The sequence below is a fragment of the Cricetulus griseus genome, chromosome X (genome assembly GCF_003668045.3).
Source record: "Cricetulus griseus strain 17A/GY chromosome X, alternate assembly CriGri-PICRH-1.0, whole genome shotgun sequence".
NCBI lineage: Eukaryota > Metazoa > Chordata > Mammalia > Rodentia > Cricetidae > Cricetulus > Cricetulus griseus.
In genome coordinates, this window is record NC_048604.1 from 71,287,329 (window position 1) to 71,299,353 (window position 12,025).

The 12,025-nt window shown below is 44.3% G+C and overlaps 1 pseudogene; it reads right to left on the bottom strand.

Moving 5' to 3' along the window:
* The window catches only part of LOC113832007, a 60,407-nt pseudogene extending 48,469 nt beyond the window's left edge, over nucleotides 1–11,938 (bottom strand).
* Between the last annotated feature and the right edge of the window lie 87 nt (nucleotides 11,939–12,025).

A 12,025-nucleotide genomic window follows, 5' to 3' on the forward strand; every position in this document is an offset into this window, starting at 1 on the left:
ACAGCCTGATAAGGGCACTCCAACAAAGGAGTGAATTCCTATTAAGTGTAAGATAAAGTCCCTGCCGCAATGTCTTGTGGTCTTGTGCAGGGAGACAGATGATAAACCAATAAACAAACAAAAAACAAATAAATAGCATACTAAGTTGTTAGAAATGCTTTGCAAAGCAGAATATATGCTGACAGTGACAATTATTACCTTTCGTTTCCACTGTATGTGGTCATGTGTTTTGTTGTATATGTGGTGTAGACTGTAATATTTTGATTATGTTGCTATTTTAAGCAGTAGAGATACCCTTATGGTGTGTACTTTTAAATGAATTGGAATATTTTCTCATTCAAGCTTCCCAAAGCTTTCTGAAAAATATCATCTTCACTAGATTAGGACTTTCTCATTTCCAACCTCAACTTTCCTATGTTAAGTCTACTTAAGTGGTATGGAGATGAGATGGGGAAAAAAACAAAGAAAAAGGAGGAGGAGGAAGAAAATGGAGAAAGGACACAAAGAGGAAGAACAAAGAGGGAAGAAATGAAGCACTCCCTGCCCATGTCTGCCAATAAGCCATTCGTGTTGTATCAGGCGAGGAATTTGAGGCTCTGAGGATCAAGGAATATGAAAGAACCAGAGTTTCCTTGAAGGTGAGCATGTCTATGAGATGCCACATGAAAGATTGAGGGAAAAAAATCAAATGTTGTCCTTCAATGCCCAGACTGGCACAGTGAAGACTAGTTAAGGACACATGTGATGTGTCAGAGTCAGGAGCTCTGGATTCTGGTCCCAGCTCTTGCACTCATTGGACATCTGTGGATAAATTGCTGGACTTCCAGAGCTTCAGTTGACAAATGGAACTGCTAAGCTCTGACCTGTTTCCTCCCAGGTTATGGTGAAGCTGACAGAAGATGCATATGAGAAAAGCCTTTGATCTCAACATCCCTCCGGATGCTTAGTAAATATACAGCTGTCCAGGCTAGTGAGCTGGTGAGCACGAGGCAGAGCACAGGTAATTGCAACCATCAGTAATGTCAGGGAAACCCTGGATCAGTGGTTGTCAAGCCTGGCACCATATCAGAATCACCCTGGGAGCTCTGAAACCTCCATGTGTCCAATGACCTCAGTTTCTGGGGGTGACACCCAGACATCTACATTAAAAGGGACTCATCCATCATTGGAGAAGTTGAAATTAGAGGAGCTCAAGGCCAGCTTGAGCTGCATATTAAGGACTTGTCTTAGAAACATAATGAAGAGAGGAAGGAAGAAAGGAAAGGATAGAGGGAGGAAAGAAGGAAGGAAGGAAGGAAAGAAGGAAGGAAGGAAGGAAGGAAGGAAGGAAGGAAGGAAGGAAGGAAGGAAGGAAAAGTTCCAAGTCCCAATGTTCAGACATGGATAAGAGTCACTCCCCTAAATTCCCAGAATAGAGATTGCCTCTGATTCGGAGGAGGGGGCACTAGCGCTGAAATGATAAGGGCTCTCGCAGAAGGCAGTGCTGAAGGGAAGGTTGCCTGAGTCTTAGAGCCAACTGATCTCCAAACTTATTCCCAACTTGCTAGTACCATGAGCTTGTCTACAGCATCTCTCTTTTCTAGAGCCACCAGGTCTTTTTTTAGCCTACATTAATTGTACAAACTTGTGAGATTCATTGTGACATTTTTATACGTGAACTCTGATCATATCACCCCCTCACACTGTCCCCACCCCCTTCCCACTAATTGTCTTCCTTGTCCCAAATAGTATCCCTTGCATTTTCACTTCTCTTTTTTATTTTTTATTTTTTGTTTTTATAGTTGTAATTAGACCAATTTAAATTAGAAAGAAGCTTCTTTGACATGTCAATCCCAGTTTCCTCTCACTCCCCTCCTCCTCTGCCCCCCACCCTATCCCAATCCTTTCTGTTCCCCAGGGAGGGTGAGGCCTTCCATGGGGGATCTTCAAAGTCTGTCATATCATTTGGAGCAGGGCCTAGGCCCTCCCCCGTGTGTCTAGGCTGAGAGAGTATCCCTCTGTGTGGAGAGGGCTCCCAAAGTCCATTCATGTATTAGGGATAAATACTGATCCACTACCAGAGGCCCCATAGATTGCCCAAACCTCCAACCTGACATCCTCATTCAGGGGGTCTGGATAAGTCCTATGCTGGTTTCCCAGCTAATATTCTGGAGTCCATGAGCTCCCTGTTGTTCAGTTCAGCTGTTTCTGTGGGTTTCACCAACCTGGTCTTGACCCCTTTGCTCATCACTCCTCCCTCTCTGCAACTGGATTCCAGGAGTTCAGCTCAGTGTTTAGCTGTGGGTGTCTGCTTCTGCTTCCATCAGCTCTAGGATGGCATATATCACTTCTCTTTTTATGACCTAGATTCTGCATATAAAAGAAAACATGAAATATCTGTTTTCCCAGTCTGGAGTATTTTGTTTATATTATGATCTCTAATCCCATCTATTTTACCTGTAAAGTGACCCAATTCTGTTCTTTCGAGCTGAATAAAACTCCCCCATCACACGCACACACACACACACACACACACACACACACACACACACATCTTGGCTGATTTGATACCTTGGATACTGTGAATAACTCACAAAAAACACAGATAACCAGGTATATATTGGGGTAACTAACTCTGGCAACTGGCTTAGATTCATTCATTCATTCATTCATTCATTCATTCCTACACACACACACACACACACACACACACACACACACACACATCCAACAATCAGAGCCATCAAGTCTGTTTTTTCAAAAATACATTTTTAATTGTCATTTTGTGCGTATGGTATTATTGGAGGCATTATAGAGGTTACAGGCCAACTTTGCGGAGTCAATGCTCTCCTTTCACTTTTACTGCATTCAGGGGATTCAACTCAAGTTTGCAGAAAGTGCCTTTATCTGCTGAGCATTTCACTATAAAAACCTTCAAGTTGGCTGGGCTTTGGTGGCGCTCGCCTTTAATCGCAGCACTCGGGAGGCAGAGACAGACGGATCTCTGTGAGTTCGAGGCCAGCCTGGTCTCCAGAGCGAGTGCAAGGATAGGCTCCAAAGCTGCACAGAGAAACCCTGTCTCGAAAAAAAAAACCTTCAAGGTGTAAAAGGTTCAATGGTGCATGAACTGGGAAGATGGTAACTGACAGCACTCTAAGCCCTGCAGAGTTCCAGCATTTACTCTGAAAAGCACCTTAGCTACAATCTGGCCCAATATCCCATGAAAAGTCTCAACAAAGCATCAGATCAACCTTAAAGGGTTGTCTCTGTGAGGATACAACTATTTTTTCACTGCTGACAATCCCTATAGCCCTTAGGAAGGGGACAGCATGTAGCCTGTACATCTAATTACTCCCTTACCTGCAGGAGGGAGGGAGTCACAAAATAAATACAAGAGATAATCACACTAGTGGTCCCTTCAGTTTGTCGTGGGTTTTGCGAGAAAGGAGAAATGAAATGGTATGCTTATGGTTAACAAAATAGATGCAGGAGCCCATTTCTGGGTTTCTCTAGCCCCACAGAATCCTTCTGTCAATCCCAGTGGCAACTTCACTGTTGGCAACTTCACTCTCCAGATGAGGCAACTGAGACTCAAACAGGTGGCAAGCTTCACCTGAGGCCACACAGCTAGAACAGAAGCACCACATGCAAAACCCAACCAGGCTCGATGAGTTAATAAATCACAAGTGTTTCTTCAGCAAATGTTTCAGGAAGACAATGACCACAGGCAGAGAAAGAAATAGAATCACTACCTCACTCCAGATGTTTAAAAAAATGAACTTAAAATTATGTAGACAGATGGCACAAGCCCCTCTATTATATAGACCACTCGGTGAGAAGGTTTTTATTGTAGATATGAGGGAAAGGCTAGCCAGAGGCATCTGTAAGTTTCCAGAACAGAGAGAGAAAGAATCAGACCGAACATGGCCAGCAGACTGACCTGGTCAGAGCTATCCGTGAGAGAGAGAACTGTAGGGGATATAGAATAGAGAAAGCATAGTAAGAGAAGCAGGGATGTAGGGAGAGAGAGGGGAGAGAGAAAATGAGAGAGAATAGCAGGGTTAGAAGGGGAATGAGTAGATGAGGGGAGAGAAGCTTGTGAGCTGGAGAGAGGTAAGGGTAAAGGAGGAGATGAGAAGGGCTAGGATGGACTTCAAAATGTGGAACAGGTACTTGTCATACTGAGGGAACATGGAGGCAGGCATCACTTTGGTATGCTAATAGGCAACAAGGGTAGCCATTTGTCGTTGTGATAAGGGAAATGACTCTTTTTGGTAGAGGAGAACTGACTTCACAAGTTCCACCAGAAATCCTCAATTTCTGGATATTTGGACTGCCATTTGAAGTTTGGGAACTGGAGTTTCTTTTGGACCTAACAAAAAATGAACTTGGTAATCTATATATCAGAGCTGTAACCATTAGCAGCAAACAACAGTAAAGCTTCATGATTTCAGATTTGGTAAATAAGTTTTCTTTTCTTCTGAGATGGGAACTTCTGTCTCAGAAGAAGGTTGACCAGTTTAAAGGATGACTTCTTCATAACCCTGGTTGACCTAGAAAAATCTATCCTCCCTGCCTTAGTCTCCAAAGGGCAGGGATTACAGGTATGTAGCACACCTGCCCTGATTTTAAAAAGTTACATTTTTAAAACTAGAAATCATGAACAACCAAAGGAAAAAATATAAATTTGAGTTCATTATAATTTTAAATTCTTGTGCTTTAAAAGATAGTATAAGTTAACAACCTACAAATTGGAAAACTACCTATGCTTTATATACCTAATAAAGACGGTGATCCGAACAAAGGAGGAAAATTTACAGTTCAACAAACAACTCAATTCAAATCTACATAAATGATGTGAATAGACATTTCTTAAAAGAAAATACATCAGTTCTAACAAATCCATGAAAAGATGCTTAATATAATTAATCATTAAAGAGACACTCAAAAGCATAAGGAGATACAACTTTCATACCCACTCTGATGACTATAAAAATGGAGGATGTGGAGAATAGGAGTTTTACATACTCCTGGTGAGAATGCAAAACGGTGCAGTCACTGCAGAAAACACCTGGTAGTTTCTTGAACTGCTAAACACAGATTATTTGTGTTTAAAGCCAGAATTTTATTTCTAGGTTAAAAATTTAAAGCAGACACTCAAATAGTACGTCACAAATGTTTGTAGTGTCATTGTTCACAAAAAGAGACAAATGGTAGGAATAAATCAATACATAAATAAATGCGTGCTATCACTTGGGTGAAGCACAAAAACATTAAGCTCAGTGACACAATCTCGTATTTGTTGTGGAATATAAGTTAAAGATGTGTTACATTTGTTTATGCTGTGGAATATTTATTTAATGATGCAAAGATGTATTGCGTTCTTTTATGTTGCATTTGTTTAACTCTGTGTTACTGTGCCTGCCTAAAACATCTGATTGGTCTGAGAGTTGAAGGGTCGATAGCTAGGCAGGAGAGGGATAGGCAGGCCTGCCAGACAGAGACTAAATAGAAGGAGAAAAGGAGAAGAGGGAAGAGAGGAAAAAAGCAGAAGAGGAGGACAACAGGGGAGATCTATACAGCCACACAGCCAGCCACGGAGTAAGAAGGGAAAATAGAAATATAGAATAGAGAAACATAAAAGCCGAGAGGCAAAAGATAGACTAGAAGGGCTGGAGAGATGGTTCAGAGGCTAAGAGCACCGACTGCTCTTCCAGAGGTCCTGAGTTCAATTCCCAGCAACCACATGGTGGCTTACAACCATCCGTTATAAGATCTGGTGCTCTCTTCTGGTGTGCAGATATACATGGAAGCAGAATCTTGTATACATAATAAATAAATAAAATCTTTAAAAAAAGATAGACTAGAAAATTTAAGTTAAGAAAAGCTGGATAGAAACCAACTAAGCTTGAATGGTAGTGTCTGTGAAAGGATGGATAAGTGAATGAATGGATTGGTGGATGGATTCATAGGTAAAAGGCTGCATGGACAGATGGTAGATGGATGTGTGGATGGGTGGATGATTAGATGGACAGAAAATCGGATGGATAGTTGAATTACCGAGTGATTGGGTGGATTATGGGTGGGTAAATGAACAACTGGACGGGTGGGTGGGTGGATGTGTGTGTAGATGGACAGATAGGCAGATGGATTGATGGTGGATGGGTGGGTTGATGGGTGTGTTGGTGTGTGAGTGGATAAATGGATGGATGGATGATGGGTGGTGTCTTAAGTTAGGGTTTCTATTCCTGTGCTAAAATACCACGGCCAAAAAGCAAGTTGGGGAGGAAAGGATTTATTTAGCTTACACATCTATATCATGGCTTATCACAGAAGGAAGTCGGACCAGGAACTCAATCAAACTTGTCAGGAACCAGGAGAGAGAAGATGATGCAGCGGCCATAGAGGGGCACTGCTTACTGACTGTTCATCGTGGCTTGCTCCACCTGCTTTCTTATACACCTCAGGACCACCACCCAGAGATGACACAACCCACAATGTGCTGGACCCTCCCCCATTAACTCACTAATTAAGAAAATGCCTTACAGCTGGATATTATGAAGGAATTTTCTCAAATGAGGTTCCATCCTTTTAGATAACCCTAGCTTGTGTCAAGTTGACATAAAAGTAGCCAGCACAGGTAGGTAGATGGATGAATGGATAGACAGATGATTGGATAGTTGGATGAATGGATGCCAGGGTGGGAGGAAGACTGAGTGCATGGATGGAAGGATGAATGGATGAATATTGGATGGATGGATGGATGGATGGATGGATGGATGGACGGACGGACGGATGGATCAGTGGAAGCACAATACAGTCCCTGCTGCCTGCCTCTTTCATGCTGTTTGCCAAAAAGCTGGTCACTTTCAAACACACTCACTGTTTTGGTGACTTACTATATGTGTTCCTCATGTAGAGTCCTTGTTCAGCAAGTGTGGGGGTTCTTAACTGACGTTGGTCTCTGCTTTATGTCTGTTGGTAACAACAGGGGCTGTTACATATTAAACACTCAGTAAATATTTGTTGGACCAGTCACTGGCCCCCATGAAAGGGGCCTCGTTATTTCAAGGGCTTGGGCAGAACTGAGTGGGCAGGAGAAGGAACAAGGTTGGGATAGCCTTGAGAAGGGAAAGGCCTAGAAACCAGTGGCCCCTGAAAAGTCTGGGGTGGGGGCAGTTGTGAGGGTGGGTTTTACTTCCAGCAGCTTCCTGGCTCCTGAGGCCCACATTCCCTGCGGAGTACTACTGCCCTCTTGTGGACTATACCAAGCTGACTCCAGGCTTCAGCTTCCGCTCCATCTAGAGGACCAGTCCTCACAGGCTGCTTAGTCCAGGTAGCTACTAGGCTGCTTCTATCGCTGGGGGCAGCTGCACGCACAGCCCAGGAAGCTCAGGGGTCAATGCCAGCACGTCCAGTGCTGTGAACTATGGGCAACTCTCAGTGCCTGGTGACACCAGGCAGGTCCTGGGCCCAAGAGGGATGGTGTGCCTAGCCCTGACTGGGAAGCAGTGTTTTCCAACCTGTAGTTCCAGACTCCTTTGGGGGCCGAATGACCCTTTCTCAGGGCTTTCCTATCAGATATCCTGCATATCAGATATCTGCATTGCAATTCATAACAGCAGCAAAATTAGAGTTTTGAAGTGGGAACAGAAATCCTTTGGTGATGGGGATCAGAACAACATGAAGAACTGTATGAAAGGGTCACAGCATTTGCAAGGTTGAGAACCACTGCTCTAGAGCATGGCCACACCACTTTGCAACAGTGGTCCAGGGACTGATAATGCAACCTGGTGGGCTTGCATGCCTCTGTGCAAGCATGCTTGTGTGACTGACTAGTCTGCTATCCTGAACTTAAATTTCTTATCTAATTAATTGGCTCATTTTCTAATAGGTAGATTTCATGTCAGTAACTGGATGTCTAGATTCCCCTAGAACCCTCAAAGCCGTGGGTATCTAGCTCTGCACCCATGTTCCTACCTGGGCATGAGAGCTGCGACAGGCATAAGCTCTGTCCTCCTGGGTGGAAATCCACTCTATAGCAACCTGGTCCTTGGCTAATACTTGTTCTCCCAGGTCACCTGCCAGAATCCTATAGGAATTTTACTTGAAGACTCATGCAGTTTTCCTAGAAAGGAATGAGTGACCTTGGTAAAGTGGCTTTCAAGGAAGGTCACCAAAGGTGGGTCCCTGAAGGGTGGCTGAATGAAGGGGTGATACAGTTTGGGGTGACAGTAGGACACCCTGAACAGGCACCCATTCTTCCTCTTCTAAAATCCTTCCCCAGACAGGGCAGTTTACAACCTAAGCTGTGTAACTAAGGAAGATGAGGTAGTATCAGCAAGACAAGTCAATAGCAAGGGACAGATCGCTGGTGGGTGCTGGGCAAGCATCTGACTACAATGACCTGTGCCTGTGGTTGTGTCCTCTCCATCTACAGATGAGAGTGTTGAGACTTTGTGCGTTAGGTAAGTAAGCCACATGGCTAGAACTGTGTAACAGTTTTGAGGTTCCCAATTCCTACCTCTGGCTCTCAGAGGCTGTGCGTGGGCCTGAGAGGGAGTCCAGACACCTGCTTGTGATTCACTTGAATGGAGACTTGTGTCGTCATCATTAACCTCCAGGACTCATAGATCAGAGGGCACTGAAGAGAACTTGAGAACCAGCAGCCTAGCGCCATCTGAGAACTTGCATTTCTGGAAAGTTCTCAGGCTCAGTGGTCACAAGCCCTATGGGAGGTGTGGGTGCTTAGGAATTGTGAGAGTCTCTGGAAAGATTAGAAGAAGCATACACTCAGGTACTAAGCAGCTGGGGTACTCGGCCCATGACTAGCTGCAAAGGTCTCAAGCCACAGAAGGAGGAGTGTTGATGTGTAACTGGAGCCTGAGTTCCCAGCCTCTCTCACTACCCCCTGCTCTCCTGATGCATCAGGGTCTGCCTAGGGCTCCCTCTACTCTGGCAACCAGCTCAGAACATATGAGGTATCATAGAGAATGCTGGTGGATTGTTTGGCCCTCTAGGAGCCTTCCCTGCCCTTCTTGTTTGTCTCATTGACAGACAAGGCGCACTGTGTTCTGGAAGCCCACCCCTGCTGATGCTACCTCCTGGCCCAAAGCTACCTTTTTGTGCTCCCAGAAGCCGGAGGCTAACTGATTTTCTGCCCACCTGCTTCCCTTCCAAGATCCCATGTAATACTGATGAGGAAGAGCCGAAGACATGCATAGATAAACAGAAGCAGAAGGACAATGAAGGAGGTGATAGAGGTGACCTGATGGGGACCCTAGTCTGTTTTGGCTGTGGTTGTTGTGATGCAGGTCGAAGAACTCCCACTTAAACACTCAGGGAACCAGGTGTGTGAGAAAGCATGATTCAGAGGTTCCTATTGGAATTCTAATGAAGATGAGCTCTGACAGGCACCAGAACTTTTGTATTCCAGCTGATAGAACCCCTGGGTGAATGCAAACCTTACAGGATTCCAAAGCCTGTACACTGGTGTGCCATTTCACAAGCATCTATCTCAGGAATAGGCTACATTGCCTAGCCATTTCATCAGATTCTCTCCTTGAATGATTTTATAGCTCTCATTGACTTGCCTAAGTAGACTATGGTGCTTGTAAAATGCCCATACCTACATTGCTCAGAAATGTAAGTTGTATGACTACCTTCTTTAGATCTGTCCTTGGAACTCAGAAGGCTTATTTTGTTTCCTAGATTGACAGTTCTTTTAATATACACAGTGTATATAGTACTTCATGTAACGTATCAATGTCATTTTCAGTGACATTAGTATTGACCTCATAGAGACAAAGGATAAAAATTGGGCTTTCTGGTGTATAAAACACGTTAAGAAGTTAATATAGACAGTAGTTGCATAACATCAACTTTAGGGATGACTCAGTTTACCATAGTGGCTTCACACCATTTTGCATCAAGACTTACATTCCACACGGTGTTTTCTTGTTTCTGCAATGGCAACCTGTGACCCTGACTACCTCATTTTTGCTCGCCCCACTTTTGCCTGTTTTAGTGCTGCTGTTGCTGTTGCTAGATTTGCCAATTTTTTGAAAAGTCTTGTCATGAACTCAGAATCAAGCAATTCATGTTGGAGTTCACTGCTCTATCTCCTGTCTCATGTCAGGATCACTTGTATTGACCACTTTTGACAGAAGCACAAATATCAATAATGGAAGAACCATCATTCCTAACTATTGGGTTCATCAGAGTCTGTCCAGCCCTATGACTCAGTCCCAATAAAGTATGAGGTTGGGCTGTGCGTGGGTGGTGCACATCTTTGATCCCAGCACTTGGGAGGCAGAGGCAGGTAGATCTCTGAGAGTCAAGGCCAGCGGGGTCTACAGAGTGAGTTCTGAGACAGCCAGGGTTATACACAGAGAAACCCTGTCTCAAAATAAAATTAAAAAGGTGGCCCTGAAGATTTCATTTGGAGAGGACTGGGTAGTCTGACCATTTCTGTTGTTTTGAATGTAATTCACATATCTTGCTCTGTATTTTTCCTTTTGGAGTAACATTGACTTGGGCAGGATCAAACTTGTAAGTTGGAGAAATAACTTCTACTACCTAAGAGCCAGATGGAATATCATGAACTACAAAACTCCCATCTGTCTTAAGGAAAGCAACACGCTCTTCTCCATTTACCAGCACTCTGGCCACAGAGATCCAGTCCTGAGGCTTCACCCCTGTAACAACTGCAAGCCCCTTACAGTCTCTTGGGCTGATCCCACTGTCTCTGGGACCCTCGGCAGCAGCCCTGGCCTCCTCTGATTTTTGAACATCCCCTGATAGTAGCAACAGTAGGATGGAGAAGAGGCCCGACAGAGTTCCCTCAATGACAGAAGCTCTGAGGAGTCAGGACCATAGGCCAGAGCTTAAAAGTTTTATGGCCACACCAAAAATGACAAATTAAAGGTCTTTCATTTGGCAAGGTCAAATAGAATCTGGCTTAGACACCCCAATGCTTTGTGGCACAGGACCCCACCTCAAACCTCTAAGGTCTGCATAGGAGTGGAAAGAGAGAGATTTGAGCCAGTCACAGCCCTCCTTAGGGCTGTTATGAACTCCTGAGGTTATGGTGCAGGCTGGTGCTCAAATACAGGACCCTGGCCTAGTCATGGGATAAAGTTTGGAGTTTTTGTCTGAGTCCGGGCTTCTCCAAATTCTGCCTGTCTTCCCAATCACATTCTCAAGACAAGAAGTCTTCCCTTTTTCCCATGGTGTTACCCCAAGTCCTGACACCATATTTTGGGACTCAGCAGAAGGCAATGAAAATGCTCACAACCTGTGACCTATGTGTATGAGTTGCAACCCCAGGCCCCAGTCCATTGTCTCAGCAAAAAGACATTTACAGAGCCAATGTGCATCTCCAGTCATGCTTTATTGTTTTGCAGAGGGAACTTCTGTGGCCTGCCCTTCACCTCTCCTCTTTAATTAGAATAGAGGCACCTTAGCCCAGGCCCTCCAGACCCTGCTCCCACCCAGAGATTATAATGTACTCAAGAGGGAGTAGCTGTATGTGCATGCAGATATGTGTGTATATGTATTGGTATATACATATGTATATATATACATATACACATATATATTCTGGCTATACAGTATTTATAGGTACAGAGAAAACAAGATTAACATTACAGTGATAGCTGCAACCCACCACAATCCAGTTTACTTAGCCAAAGACAAAGAAAGCACCACTTGGCCTCTGAATGGCTGCTAGATTTCTATCTGAGCAATCATAACCACTGGGTGGGTAGATTAGGCTGGAATCAGGCCTTGTATGGATAAGGAAAGCCCTTCCCTGTGTTTTGTTCAGGTTGTGTACTCTTATAGACCACCCTCCTTGGGCAAAAGGCATGAGATTACATCTGTACATCTTGCTGCCACTGTCAGCTTTGTCCTGCCCTATGTCGTGGAAATGACCCAATTTGCCTGTAGCTATGGCCATGATTGGCCAAAGGCTGCCCACAACTCTGGGGAGTAACAGAAAAACTGTGGACCAAAGCAAGGGAGGATGCTTAATTGGTGTCTTGGG